A 16,394-nucleotide genomic window follows, 5' to 3' on the forward strand; every position below is an offset into this window, starting at 1 on the left:
ATGCACACACACATACACACGCACAAACCACACACACACACAGTGTCAAATGGTTCGAGAGGAATTTAGATTTTTTTACTTCCCGACAGCACCAACTTCGGTTCAGATTTGTCCGTTTGGTGGAAAAAACGACAACAGTTCAAAGCTAAAGTGATTCGGGGATGTTGGAGAAAAACCTGTGTTTTCGCCAGAGATGCCAATCAAATGGACTGTGGTGAAAATGCAGGGAGGACTTCGTGCCTGTCACTGCTGTCAAGAGAAATTCCTCATGTCTCTGAAGAGTCAGCGTCTTGGGAATGAAAATAAATTCACATATTTTAAGATTGAGAGCTGTCCAGTTTTTGCTGGCAGTTATTGTGATGCTGGCTGTTTTTTTCTGCAGTTTAGATTCTTGTTGTCTAATTCAGTTTGTTCTTTGATGTTATTTTGTGTTTGTTTCATAGTTGCTGTGTTTGCTTTCAGAGACGAGGGAGCCTTTTATCAGCTTCTTGTTCTTTTGTTTTTATCTCAGCCAACCAAAATGGATATTTCTTTCTTCTCCTCTCATATCTATGGTTCATCAAGGCCTTGAAAGTCAGAGAAAAACACCATGCATGTTAAAGTAGGTTTTTACTAAATACCACCACAAATCTAACGCATTTGAAAATCCTAGTCTCTTTATGGGGTTTCATTTTAACCTATCGCTTCGTAGTGCACTTGACATTTCCCTCCACATGGTGTTTTGTTAACTTCCAGCTTTTGCTATCTAATTACGTCATGTCTTTGCTTGTTTTTTTGGAGTTCTGTTTTAAGGTGAAATGTGTTTGACAGAGCACCTTCATAATGTTAATCTTTCATCTGCATTTGTGTCTTCTTTGTTTTTATTACTGTTATCACTGCCATGATAAGAGAACAGATAGAGCTTGAGCGGGTTTCGTGGGAATTGAGAAAAACACATAGATGAATAAATCAGTGGAACAGCAGGGAGGAGGACCAAGAACAGAAGTTAAGAGGTTCTCACAATGTAGTTACGCTGTGGAGTGTTTTAATTTTTATTTTGAAGGCCTTTGTATCAACACTGCTGATATAAAACAATCTTAAGAAGAAGACACTTACAGCTGTACCCTGCACTGCATCTGCATGGCAAGGGGGGGGGGGTAATTTTGGATTCTGCAGTAAATTTTGTTCGATTTATAAATCAGCAGCTATAATGGAATTTTCATGGGTTTATCGAGTGCTCCCTGCAGTTGCACACACTCACTCATTTAATGCACAGGCAAATACACAACCACAGCAAATTCATGCACACACATTCACATTTGAATAATTTCCACATTTTCACAGAGAAGTGAATGTGCTACTATTGAGAATGGGAATGTTTTGAAGGACTGACTGCGCTCTTCATCACGCTCATGTGATTGTAGTGAAGAGGGAATCACAGAAAACCTCTGAACAATGGCAGTGGAAGAGTAGTCATCATTAATTAATTAATAAAAAAATAATTAAGTTTGGGGTGAGAAAGGAACCAAGTACAAAAAGACCTGAAAATTCACATCACTGAAAAAGACAAGCATATAGTACATTTGTAATAGAACCAATTTGTGGTGAACCAAGCGTACAATAACAATGCTTCCTCTGCACCTAGCTCCTGTCAATAAAAAGTAATGTCAAACAGTAACTTTTCAAGTGTATGTTCTTCCCTCCCATCGAATCGTTCTTCTAACGGCAGCTTAAAATTCGCCCCAGGAGCGTGGCCTTCGGGTGCGCGCCCGGCAAGCAAGACCTACCCAGGAAGGATTTGATCTGCAGTGGTTGCCCAGAGCTATTTGAATTGGATTATGCCAGAAGTTTCCTGGTAGGCATGAGAGTTCATATTCTCCTCAGAATGCAAGATTTTCCGACATCTCCGTAGGCAAATAATTTGGATGCAGACGGTGCCATTTGGTGTCACAGCCGAGAGACACAGGCAAGGCACAACAAGGCCATCAACAAACAGAAGGATGGGTTTGAGGAAAGGGAGAGGCTCTGCTGAAAGTGAAACCACCTTCCTCATTACTGACTCAGAGTTGTTGGCTAAGTAGCTCCCCAGATGCTTTAGTAAGCATGTGTTTAGGGCCAGGCGACAAAGGGGGCTTCTAAATAAAAGACCAGTAACTGACACTCATGGCCTATTTGTTTCCTCTTTACGGGGATGAAAGGAACAGCAAGTGTCTTTGGATTTATTATCCTGTCACCACAAAAACCTACTTACACTTCATTTACCAACCGTTTACTTGTGAACAGAGATTTCCGCAGTGTTTGCTGCCAAAATACTTTTACTTATGTAACTAAAATGGTAAGTATGTATGGTAAGTCTAACCTTTGTCTACAAAAATAATATTAAGCAGTACTGACTATAAATGCACTGTATACATTTATACATGTATTTATGAAGATAAGGGAAATTTGATTGCTAGCTGATTTCCAGGGAGCATTGTAAAGTCGGGTGTAAAATGGTCATATAGTATGTGATTGGAGCCTCTCACACACCCACAGTGCACCAGGACTGAGTGACCTGCCAAGCAAGTTTCACACAGTGTGCGTGCAGAGAAAATACATGATGAAAATCACAGCTTAGCTCGAAAATGAATATCTTTCAGAGCTCCTAATCAGCATTATTGGGAACAGTCATTATAGAACAAAAAATACAGTTGCTAAGACTAATGTTGCTATGTTGAAAGGAAAAGTCAATGCTTGGACCTTAGGTTAAAAGGCGATAATAATTGTGTCATCATCTGTGTGCGTTTTTTCAAAAAATGATTGTGAAAACCCTAAACATATAGTTCTCCATTAAATATATAGTTTATACAAGAAATTCTCAACTGCTAATTGCACTTGTTTTAATGCCCATCTTCATGGTAAGTATTCTGTAATTCCATTAGGAATCTCTACAATTAAGAGACAAGTGCAAAGTTAAAACGACCCATAGAGCCTTAACAGCCACATTTATTCCCATAAATTCAATGCCAGGTTGCCGAGATATTCCTTTAATATAATGGTAATGTAATCCAGTTGCGTCTTTTTGTGTCATCTGTGATGTCTGGATGCCTCTCACTAATGCAGAAATAAAAAATAATTTCAGGAGAGCTGAACTTCTAAGACTCACAATGTATTCGGGAACATGTTTGCCTAACTAAGTGTTGCAGGCCAGGATGCTCAGCTGCTCTGCCTGGTTTTCTTGTTTCTTGAATACCTGATAAGATGGTGCTGATGGGCCAATCTTTGCTCCTGGCTTCAACATATCCCATCAGAGAGAAACATGTGACACCACAAGTGTTTTTTTTCTACAGTCTTGACAGCCTTCTGGCTCTGCAGAAAATCACAGATGCATTCACTTTATCGTTCTGGCTCTTCCCCTGTGCACCATTTTATTTTCACAATCTAACGCCTATCAACATTATTCACGCCTCCACCTACAGCTGACTAAACTCACCAACAATTACGCAACTACAGTTAGTATGGTTTGTTAGCAGTATTGTTAATAAATCAGTTACACTGATTTGCATGTGAGAAATTGGAGGCTTCTCCGGGATTTCAACCCTCGCACACCAATGCACTGCAGTTTAGTGCAGGACATGGAAACAAAAAAAGGGTCAGCAGTTTAATTTTGCCTACGCTGAGCCGTTGATGTGTTGATGTAAGGTTAAAGTGTCTACTGTAACATCAGAGAGCATTTTAAATGAAATTCTAAAACAGAATCATGACTGACTTACCATGAGCTCCAGGCACTTGCTCATGAGCGTGCTCGGTTTTTCTATTTCTTATGCACAGGGTACACCAGTGGTTTTCAAACTTTTTGTGCCTAAGGCACACCAAAGGGCAAGCCAAAATTTCAAGGCACACCTGTATTCACATTTGTGCAAAAAAGTCTCGATAACATGTGCTATCACTCTTATCTAAACGTTTTATTCACTAATGCTTAAAATGACATCAAAGCAGCAACGCACCAATTCAAACCAGACAGGTCCCAAAATAAAAATAATTGAAATGAAAAGTGGGAGAGATTCAAAAGTGTGTGTTGTGTGGTGTGTGTGTGCCGTGGGCGGTGCGTGTGGTGTGTGTGTGTGTGTGTGTGTGTGTAAATAGAGAGAGAGAGAGGAGGGGCAGCATCCCTGGTCGGGCAAGATGTAATCACTCTTTAGAGACCAAGCTAAGAAGAGAGAAAGATGCACTGAGAATGAAAACTAACCCAACCAATGGAGGCACACTGTAATAATTCCCACCATCCAGCGACTGCAGGAACGGTGAAAATAGGTTCAAAGTATAGAATTAGCCTCTGTAGCCCTCTTGGGAAATGAGTGCACACAGAGTACTGGATCGTCGTAATTAAAAATTAATTTGTCTTTTTGTATAGTTGTATATTGCAATAATAATGCATGGCTGTCACAAGGGAAGCCCTGCAGTGACGATAAAACACACAGACACACACTCACGTGCTCCTGATCATAAACTTAGAAGCACATGCACACATCATTTGATCTCATACACACACACGCTCGATCACTCACAGGCATACACAGTCAATTACACACAAACACACACACACACGCTCAACTGCACACACATGCAGATACAGTCCCATGCATTAATTAAGCACACACTCACACACAAACTCGCTCACACTTCATGGCCCATGTTTAATCTACTCCCCACAGACTTCCCACCTTGCTGATCAATAATTCATCAATCTAATCTTCAATAATGTTCTTAATCAAACTTTCATGTGACAGGATGACTGTGTTAGAGTGATTTTAATGCAGGAAAATTAAAGAAGTTGTTTGTGAGCCAGCAGAGTGCACATAATGCAACATGCATGAGGAGGCAACCTGCAGGAGGTGAAGGGCACGCAGATATAACCAGATGAGTCAACGGTTGTTTTTTCCCGTGCAAAGCAGTTTGCGATATGAGAGCAGACAATGGAGAGAGAGACTAACTATTCTGTGACTCCTCTGTGCTAATGGCTTTAATGAGCTCTCTGGAGTCGCGGCTCTTTAAGACGCAGAAATGCAGAGGAGATCCACAATGGGGGCAAACGGAGAGAATGAAGACATGAAATGAAGTAGATGTAGAGAGTGATTAATGGCGAATAACTTAATAGAGGTGAAAAGAGTGGCAGGGGAGTGATAATAGGGGAAGTAATGCACATAGCTCACACAGGCCACAACCACACACACAGAGTTGCACAAATACACACACAGGGTCATTCATCAACATTATTCACCAATTTGGGAGCCGCAAGGAAGCCGCAGTCGACATCGCAGCCACTGTAAGCGCTGTGCTTGTTTTGTTTAGAGTTGACCCATTTTAGATAAACAAAACATCAATAACGCTTTCCTCAGCAAACACGCAGCCGTGCACGCACGCACACACACACACAGGAACAAAAAAAAAACAGGCACGCACTCGTCTCCCAACTCTATGCGAGAGGAAGTCAGCGAGGGTGTTTGAAGTGTGTTTGATCAAACAGAGAGTATGCAGCACCACTAGCGGATGCCACAGCCTATACTCCTCACTGCACCCAGAGACAGCAATACACGCCTCCTGTCAATTTTTCCCTCTTTCTCTCCATCTCTCACGCTCCTCTCTTCATCCTCTTCTTTCTTATTTTTTCTTTTTTTCCTGCTCTTCTGTGTCCATCCCATCCCCCTTTACCCTCTTTTTTAATTTTGGGACTGGCTGAAAAACATTTTTTGTGTTCGGTGCCTTAACAAATCACATAGTAATTGCTTTAGACAGTAATCTCATTAAGATACATAGCTGACAGCTTTTTTTTTAATTTTTTTTTTACTTTATTTCATTTGGACCAATTCTTTTCTCCTCCTATTTCATAGCACATCCTTATCTCCAAAAATGAGCTCCTCAGAGCCATATTCCCTGTTAGGCAAATATAATTCACCACCTTGCATAAACTATAAATATATCCGTTACTATCGCTTGCTTCCTTCCTTCCCTCCTGTCTCTGGCTTCACCTCAGGCTTTGGATGATTGGTGCCACACGGGCTTCATGTCACCCACTTGTGTCCACGCGCCCACAGTGGGGAATAAGAAATGCAGACAGCCGCGGTTTCTGCAGAAGCTCTGTTTATTCGGAGGCTGATACCTCCTATAAGGAAGCATAAGTTCTTCTGGTGCAACAGCAATGAAGGACGTCAACACAAAGCCTGGTAAAGAACAGAGCCCTCCTGCAGCCCCTTCAGTAATCAGGGATGAGAGAAGGTGGGAGAGGAGGGAGCAAAAAGGGGGAGGCAAAGAGAAGAGGAGCCCAGCAGTTGCTTCAGAACTACACAAGAGGCGAGGAAAATTTGCCAGCCTTTGATTAGGCTCTTCAAACCGGTGTAAAGATCTTTTTTTCTCACTGAAGCCAACACACTTACACACTCCTGAGCCACACCTAAACACCCACACAGAATCGGCAAAGAAATACAAAGGAATGAACATATATCCACACAAACATACAGCTGACAAGCAGGCCCACACATACATAGGCCTAAAATGTAAAGAAAAAAGGGTGGACACAATAAAAGGAATGATCTCTCCCTCATTTGTGATATAACACCTCTCTGCAGCTGTGTGAGTGAGTTAGAGGTGACGCCTCAAAGAATGGAGCAATCTCATCAGCGGAGAATCTCCTCATTTTCTATTTCCATTCGAAGAGAAGACAGAACTGGCAAAAAAAACTAATAATGCTCTCACATCTCCTTTCTGTTCCTTCATTTTCCAGAGAGGCAACAGACAGGAGAGAAGACGAATCTTAATGGAGTGCTCTGATTCTCTTCTCACAAACCTCCTTGAGAGAGAGAGAGAGGGAGAGGGAGAGGTGGGGGACTTTAGGGGGGTTCTTTTTGGGCTCCAGGAGGGGAGAGAACGGCATAGAGGAGGTGACTCATCATGGTCCTTTCATCATTGTATCTTCAAACCCATTACTAATCACACTGTCTTTGACATGATCATCATCATATTCATCATCGCACCAGCACAATCACTGTTATCAACAATATCCTCTCTATTAGCGTCAGTGTCATTATGCTTGTTATTGTCAACAACATAGCCATCATCATCACTTTTAGGATGTGGCATCCTTTTCCCTCTCTCCTTCCCATCACCCCCACCATCCTCATTATCTTCATCATTCATCTATTGCACATATTCTTTTTACTGAGTGTTTTAAAAATGCGATCCTGGTTATGAGTTGCGCATGTAAACATCATATCCTGGTTTCAGAAATCTGGATAAGCCCTTATCCCGGAATCGAGAAACCTTAGTTGTGTACTCCGATAGACAGGCTACTGTGGCATGTTAACACCTGATCCAGGTTTGAGAATATTCTTTGTTGGTTGAGATGAGAACTCAAGACCCAACTGCACACAGATGATCAGAAACATGGATAACATTAGAACCATGATTTCTAATTTTCAATGTAAATGGCATATATCCATCCTGAATAAGGCTCAAAACCAGGATACTAATGCACATGTGAATGCACTTGATGTGAACATTTGGACTCAAGGTCAATATTTTTCACATTTCATTCTCTTTGTTAAAATATCAGTATTACTATCGACTGCACAATTGCCAACATCATCAAAGTTATCATCAGCATTATCTTCATAACAACACCACATCACCTTAATCATTTTCACCTATCATTCCTTCATCCTTCAAAATACACCTAATCATCACCTCCAGTGTAATGCCTGACCATCACTATAATCTCTATTGTAGTGATATCATCATCAATATAACCTCTATTATAATGATGATCAATTTTACCGTTGTTATTGATCATGCCATTATAACTTTCATGATTTTCATCATTTAATCATTTGACTTGATGCCTTCTACATGACGCTATAAAAAACCTCTGGTGAAAAAAACAGATAAACAAGTGCATGCATAAGTTATCAATATAAAACATAAAATGATATTAGAATGCGGATATATTTTAAATAATACATGTTATATAAAATTATTGTTATATTACATAATGTTTATTGTTTTTACTATGTATTGTCTTTAATGGTGAGAAACACTCATCCTCATTCGCTGCCTCCGCCATCATCATCATTACATCATTGTCATTACCATTAATTTAATCAACATCACATGAAAACATTGACACCGTCATAGTCCCTATCATCATCACTGTCACCAGCCTCATTTTCCTCATCAAAATTGTAATCACTATCGTTATGTTCCCCGCTGTTTTCATTATCCTTATCATCAACATCTTCATAACCATCATTAGCATCATCGTCGTGATCAACACTGATTCCATTCATTTAAATAAATGCCAAATATCGCTTTTTTCTTTTTTGGTGTCGAGCTAGACCAGCTTATTCGAGAGAGTTTTATCAGCCCGGTTGGAGAGAATAATAACTGGTTTGGAAACTTTGGAAACTAAACAAATGACATGTAGAAAAGCTCTGACAATAGTTGCCCCTACATGAGTTCGAGATACTCCCCTCAGCCTGGTGCTTTAAAATGCAGATGGCCAAAAACAACCTTTGTAAAAGGTCTTTTGTCCCTGAGGCTGTCAGCATCCCCGACAACACCAGATGAACTATTACAACTGCATTGTATTGAATGGATCTGTACCTGCCCTGAATCTGTAATATATTAGGTGTTTAATTTATGTGTTTACTGTGTCTGAGCTGAGATTGAAGACACACTTCCAGGCTGGAATGTGTGCCATAATGACGGATTTGAGCATCATTGTAAGCATTAACACCTCTTCTGTCATCCTCATCCATATGTTCATCATCACTAGTGCCATCAAGATCACCTTCATCATATCAGCATGATCAATATCATCACCTCCTCTTATCCTCTCTACCTAGAGGCGCATCAGATTAGAGGCCAGTTTTCTCATATAAAGCTCTGGGTGTCTTATGTAGAAATGGCCTAGTATTAGACCTGAGGTGAGGATTATTATGCGGGTCAGGAAGAAATATTGTAACTCCACCAGAAGGTGGCATGTATATGGACACCTCTGAGAGTTGTATAGGAATCAGAGGACTGAGTTAGTTAGCAGCCTCAACACCAAGCAGAATTAAGTAGCGACAAAATCATGAGAGTGCTGTAACATCTGTTGGTTCTGCCTTATTATGCCCGATTAGCATAGTGTAAAATGAGGGGTTTGTTTACAGTGCCCCCATTCTGGATGAAATCAAGGTAGCCGGGCGTCCATAGCTGACTGCGAATTAGACGATTTCTCCCTGCCTTGTCTGATGGATTACAATGCAAATGATTCACCCGCTCCTTCTTTTGTTTGACTTTCCACTCCTACTGTTTGGAAATCTACCGGGATTTTTTTTTTGGATGAAGATGAAAACCTGGTTTTCATTACCGCTCCGAACACACGCACGTAGCATGTGCACACGCACACTCACAGATACGCAAGCCAAGAGTCTCGTGATGCTATTGTGGAGTCTGACAAAGAGAAAATAACCCTGTGGTTCATAAATATGTGGTCCAAACATTTTTGGGGTGAACTTGGTTGCTAAATTGTTTTGTTAAAAAAAAAAAAGAAAAAAACATCTAGGCGATTATTTGCGTGAAAGTTACTGGGGTCAGCTCTTCATTGAGTTTCGTCTCTCCTGCAGTGATACCAAGTGGAAAACAGGGAGGGAGAGGCATCCGCATAAGCAACACGTCTATCCTTCGCCTCATCCCTCCATCTTCACTTCTTGTATTTTAAATGCCAACGTACTCATTCTAAAAGCTGTGTACGCCAGAGGGCATTTTTAACATCGGGGCGAGGTTCCATGCTAAAGGCCAGTGTTTCCCCTGTAATACCAGCCCCTCGACATTCACCTGCTGGGACCATCCAACCATGTGCTTATAGTTGCTTTCTCTCCAGCTACGCTGCTGTATGTCTGCCTTCATACTTCCAGAAGTAATCTTTCCTTTTCCTCCTTCCTTTTTTACCACCACTTCTTCCACCTAATTTCTCTTTCCTCTGCATCTCCTTCATTTTACTATCATTCTCTTTCCTCCACCAACTCTAAAAAAAAAAAAAACCGAAGTGGACTTGCCTTTGTCATACACTCTACTTTTTGTCCTTCTTCATATTCATGCTCTGAGTGTCCCTAATCCTTCAAGTATATCTCTCTATTTCTCTTTCACATTTTTGTCTTCATTTGTCTCTCAGGGCCAGTCCGAGGCGTAGCCAGACAGTAGTGTATGTGTTATTATCAGTCTCCAGCTGGTCTATATGAAAACTGAACGGCCAGGGTCCCATCAGAGTATCAGGCAGACAGAACTGAAAGAGTCCTATTCTTTCGCTCGGCTAACACAATCAGCACAACCAGCCGGGACCTGAGGAAAAGTATTAGAGGGGAGCAGAAACAAGGATGGAGCAGGAATGACAATGCCCATTGTTCGCTATGTATGAGTGCAGTCTGGCATCTTTCATATTCTAGGCTAGTATCTCCGTATTTTGTCCTCTCTTATTCATTCTTTCATCCTGTCTGTTGGCCTCTCCGTCTCTTCTTAAAACCCCTGGCACACTAACTTTCTCTATCTCCTGGCTCGAACTGTTTCTCTCTATCTCTCTTCATTAAAACAACAACTCCTGGGATCTCCCCAGGTTGTTTCGGAGCACTTACATCATCACCACCATCACTGCCATAGTCATTACCATCAACAAACCTCATTAGTGGGAAGGTAGCAACAGAAGCAGCAGCACTGCAGCGTAATATCTTTACTCCTTCTTTTAAACCTGCGCCTCCGCATGAACAATCAAACGTGGGAGGATGTTAAGTAAACATTTCATATCGCATTACAGATTCAGTGCCATGCTGCTGACATAGGAAACACATTATTGCACTCCTATGGGCAGATCAAGTGATGATATTTTGCAGCATGCACGACACTCTGAGGGCAAGACTGAAATCTGAAAAAGGGCACCTTTCTGTGAAAAATGCATAGAAGAAATGTGGTTTCATTTGCTCTGCAGGAAGATTTTTTTGGGGGAGAAACCTACTTTGAAAAAGAAATCATTTCTAAGACAAGGATTATGATTCTAAGCCACTACCTTAATAACATAAAGAATAGAATCCTTAATCCTAAAGTGAAGGGAAGATATCGCTGCCACGGAGAAATAAAATCATGGGGCTGGAGAGATTTCTCAATCTGACATAGATTTTCACTGCTAATTGTTACATGCACTGACAGTAGACTGCATGACAAATGACTGGCAGTGCAAATTAGCACAGGGACCAGGGTTGACATCAGCTTGTCATGAAGAGGTAAAAAACAAGTGTCATACATGGTAGAAATAGAAAGTCTAGGACTGCAACTAATGAACATATTTTTCACAATAAAATACACAGTTTCTTCAATTGATGGATCATTTGGTCTATAAAACGACTATAAGGAATAGTATTAAAAAGGCCCATCGCTCTTACTTAGAGCGCAACATCACAGGTCTTTTTCACAGCAAATATTTTGGGCTCGTCACAGCTCGTTGTCAAAGCACAGGTGTAATTAATCACATTAGCGATGCTGTGCCAGTGAGCCAGCGTGCACAGTGAGAACACCTCTGGAACACCTGCATGGAGTGCATTCATGTAATCAGTCACACCTGTGTTTGCAAAAATCAATATGTTCGCTGTTAACAGTGCAAACACAAATATATTCAATCTGTAAACTATATAAAACAGGGAAAAGCAGCAGATTGTCAGATTTGAAAACCCAGATCCAATAAATGTTTGGCATTTGTGCTTGATAAATTATAAAGTCCAAGACTTATTTACATTGTGGCCCTTTATACTATATACACAGCATCCTATAATGTCAAACTGTGGTGGAAATTTGCTCTGACTCCTCAGTTAATATTCGGCCTTATTTGGTAGGACAGTGTTGAAACACAAAAGTCTGTTTTGCAACATGACAAATATGTTTTTATCAAACTCGGTTTTGAAGACTTATGAAAACTTCTGTCTGTCGAACTTCCTTCCTTCATTCGTCCTTCAATTTAACACTTAGGAGGTAGCAAGTGTTTTATCATCCGTACCAGTATGTCTTGTTTACTCCACTGTACGAATGTGATGTGTCTTAGCTCTTCTTCCTCAGATCCATATCATTACTCTGTATGTTTCCTCTCATTCGGCAAAATTCAGAGATTTCTTTATTCAACAGAAACAAAAGAATATCTTTGTGGTCAAGAATCACAGTAGTGTTTTGTCAAACAACCACTTTTTTGACTTTCATACTTTTACTAAAAGGAATTGGCAGTGCATTAAACATCAGCAGACACACTGTTCCACTCTAATGCCCCTGAATATGTAGATGACCTCCTCCTGCCAATCATTGTATTGAATCCGCTGATGAGTAAGATCAGCTACACTAGATCTTGTTATGTAACCGTCTCTCCTGCTGAGCTGGGAGAAATGATTTCCGATGTAGGAGCCCTGACTTTAATTACTCAAAGTATCATTTTTAGCTCGATGTGAGAGGCTCTGGATTCCACAGATGACTCTTGAGGCTGCTTTCTCCCAACATGAACCAGAGCAACACTGACATTTTAAACAAACCCATTACACCGTCCAATCATGTAGGTCATAGCAAGAACACGTAACCTGATGTACTGCAGCTTTATGTGTGTATGTACAGAAAGAGGTTGCCCGAGGCAGGGTCCTGTCCAAGAAAAACATGCTAACCACATCCCAACGGGACAAGAGAGGGAGGGAGAAGAGAAGTCGTGATACAAGAGAGAGAGAAAAGATAAGAGAGAGTGGAATATGAGAGCTTAAGAGAGGCACAAAGACAGAGAGGAAGAAAGGATGGGGAGAAAGGGAGGTGGAGTGGGTGGTGGTGATGGTGGTGGTTGCAGTGGAAGATGGATTTAACCCAGGGGCAGGTTTGAGTCTGACAAACTGTCAGTAACTGAGCGGGGGTGACTACAAGTCTACATGTAAATTGGATGCAAATCTGTGAGTGTGTGTGTCTGTATGTGTGCGGTAGGGCTGAGGAAGTGCTAGTGACAACACATATCACTGGGCACCACAGGGGACACGACGGACAGACAGTGTGTGTGTGGGTTTATGTGCAAGGACTCGTGGTGTGCTGATTGTGTGTTTGTTACGTGTGTGCATGTACGTGTGTATGCATATGAAACTTTCTGTGTGTATATGTGTGGGTGCTCTGTGCATAAGACACTTCTTCCTCAAAGGCTGTGTGGGTGCATGTGTGTGTGTGTCTCCAAGGAGACTGATTCTGTCCCATAGAATGAGAGTGTCGTCAACCATCAGCGCTTCTCACTGACATGGAGTTCCTCAAAGACACAGAGATGAAGAGAGAGGAGAGGGCAGGAACAAAGAAGAAAAGGAAAAGAAAGTCTTTTGAAGGATAAACCATGGGATTAGATAAGGTGCTCCTTCTGGACCATTGAGCCAGCGTGTGTGTGTGTCTAAGGGTGTGTGTGTGTGTGTGTAGAGGAGAGCCCATTGCTCTGAGCACATTAGCTGCTCGGGGTGAACAAAGCCCCTCACCTGCAAGCTTTATAATATGGGCCTGGAAGCCAGAAGGGGACTCAGTGTGTGTGTGTGCATGTATGTTTGTGTGCGTATGTGTGTGTGTGCACATGCAGGGTTGAGTGCCAGCAAAAGGAAAAAGGATGGGTTTTTGCTAAATAGAGTGCCAGTCTGAGTGTATGTGCATATGAGTGTGTGCATGTGTCCCATATCTAGCTTCCACTGACTCTGTGTGTATGTGTTCGTGTGTGTGTGTGTGCACGACAGCGAGTAAATAGAAAAATGGAGGCTGCCTAACCTTGTATTCAATGGACAGCCATTCTGGCTTATGTGATTGTGTGTGAGTTTGTGACCTAAATCTAGCTATACTGGTGTGTATGTCCATACATGTGTGTGGGTGTGTGTGTATGTGTGTGTGTGCCCCCTATATTCCTTCCTGCATGTGGGAATAAATCCTTTTATGTGGGTCTGGGAGATTTCCAGATCCTGTTCTTATGGTGCAGTATTGTTGTCATAATGTGTGTTATGGTACTTTGTTGCTGTGCGGCACCACGTATCTCATCACAACAGGAGGATGGACAACACTCTGAGGGCATACGAGTGGCTGCTCCCCGCCGCGACCAAAAGTGGCCGGAGCTGTTTGAATTGGATTATCTCATACATTTTCTATTATCCAGGAAGACCTTGAAAGAGATAGGCTTGCTGAGAGCCAGAGCCCTTCATATAAAGGGTTTGGCCAATTTGTAATATGCCTCCTCTCTCAAGTTGATACATTTGTTTAACTCGCATTATTTATCTGGACTTATCCAGGTTAGTCTCGTTGAGATCAAGGCAGGCCTAAACAGACCTGGCTGACGTACCGGCAGCACGATTAATTAGCAGGTAGAAAACACAATTAAAACATGTCAGTATGGATGGTGATTAATCCCAGAAAAGCACACGGGAGAGAAGTAGAGCAAGAAAGAATGAGGTAGACAGACACATATTAATTGAAGCAATTGAAAAACATCACCTCTAGTGGGAAATATGGAGTGACTATGCCCATATCCACAGGGAAATGCCAGTTCTTAAAGGGTCGCTTCACCCAAACTACATAAAACATTCGCTGTCTCAGCACACAGATAGTTTCAGCTTTTTTATGCTGAGATTTTGAGATACCGGTTTTTAAAATTTCTGTCACTCCAGTGGGGGTAAATTGAATTTCATTTGTGGTGCTCAAAAGATTTTAAAAGGTTCACTTGGGGACATCGTCTCAGTTAGAGGGGAGCTCCAGAAAAGGTCTATAGATTTTTTTAAATACGTGTTTTGGTGACACAGGTTTATACAGCTTACATGTCTGCTGTAAATTCATTTTGGCTGCTCGTTATTATCAGTTTTTAAACTAACACAGCTAATTTGTTAGCAAACATTAGCCTATTTACACATCCAGCAACTTAAGCATTCATTTGGAATCATGTTTCCGACAAATGTTGCTCCACTATTCGTATTGAACTCTGCGGTCTCCACCACTCCCAAGGGGAATATCGCTAGATGCTGCAATATGTTCACAAGCTAGTCGATAACTTTGCTTCTCCGCTGTTTGCTGCTGATCAGGTAGCGTACAGTTTTTTTTAGAGCTTTATTGCAGAAAACTCCAGAGCAAATGGTAAAGCTGCAGGCCGCAAAACCACAACAATGCATCAAAATCATCTATGTAACCTCAGGTGGATCATACACTGAGGGGCTCCAAGTTTGAGATGTTAAGAGATAGTTGGAACCGAAGGAGGACCACAGTAAAGCTGATTTTTAGCTTTATTTCTGGTACTATTTCAGTAAAGTTGCCACATATTCCTCCACTGTGTTGTGACCAGAACATCGATTGAGTGATTTTCAATTCTATAAATATTAAGTCAGTACTTGTGACTTTGTAGAGAACGCCCTTCTCAGGCTGTTTGGGTAGCAGCAAACTTTTGATGAACACAAGAAGAGACGACACATCCTGATAGCTCAATACAAGCTGTGTGCTTGATGTTGTGTGATCAATTAAGACACACATCTGCTCATTTTCCCAGCTGTTTGTGTCATTTCACTGCCTCAGACTGGCTGCTGTTTGGATGTGATGCATTATTCTTGCATAGTCTCTGAGCATCTCATCAGTGCCTAAATCACCATCCAGTATATTAATAGGTGTGCCATGGAAGACTTGGCACAAGAATAAAATGTATATTTATTTTCTATTTTGCATGAAATTTCTCTTCCAGAAAACTAGTCTTCTAGCACCACTCGGCATAGCATTTGTCTACTGTCTGGGTTCAATATATGGTGTTATAAGGTCACTTCTACCTTGACAAACAAGCCAGATGAAGATGGTTATCTTTCCAGCAGCATTTACTGATCCCCAGCACTTCCTGGTTTCTCTTGGACATGTGATTGAATTATCCAATCAGGAGTAGAAGGATAAAGATAAGTTTGAGGGAAACCAACACAAGTAGATTCAAAGGATTGGGATTGTTTACAAATTCTTTAACTAAAAATTGTAATTTTTTTTTACTATAACTACATTTATCTAGCAGCTACAGTTACTTACTTCAAATTAAGATTTTACATAAAATCTTCAAATAAGATTATTAAATACAAGGTGATTCTTAACTCCGCTTGATATATCACTGCTTACTTTTGTAAAATATTGGCACTGTTGTGACTATGGCTACACTAATGGACAATGTGTGTGTATGGAGAGCAATATGGAGAGAGGCTCCTGTATGTACTGTGAAGGTGAAGGGGGGGCAGTAGACTGGAACATTTTCCTGCTAAGAATAGATGGATGGCAATATATATATATATATATATATATATACATCCACAAAGGATGAACTGCTAGGCGAATGTCTCAGGCAACAGAAACCCGATAAGAGTGCGGAG

At 41.2% G+C, this 16,394-nt stretch overlaps 1 protein-coding gene across 1 annotated transcript in view; it reads right to left on the minus strand.

The window, feature by feature from the left end:
* The window catches only part of efna2a (ephrin-A2a), a 66,179-nt gene that overhangs the window by 49,342 nt on the left and 443 nt on the right, over positions 1-16,394 (minus strand). The gene's annotated exons all lie outside the window — the stretch shown is intronic.

Source organism: Morone saxatilis, unplaced genomic scaffold, assembly GCF_004916995.1.
Source record: "Morone saxatilis isolate NCDOM2014 unplaced genomic scaffold, NCSU_SB_2.0 Contig3, whole genome shotgun sequence".
NCBI classification, from domain to species: Eukaryota; Metazoa; Chordata; class Actinopteri; family Moronidae; genus Morone; species Morone saxatilis.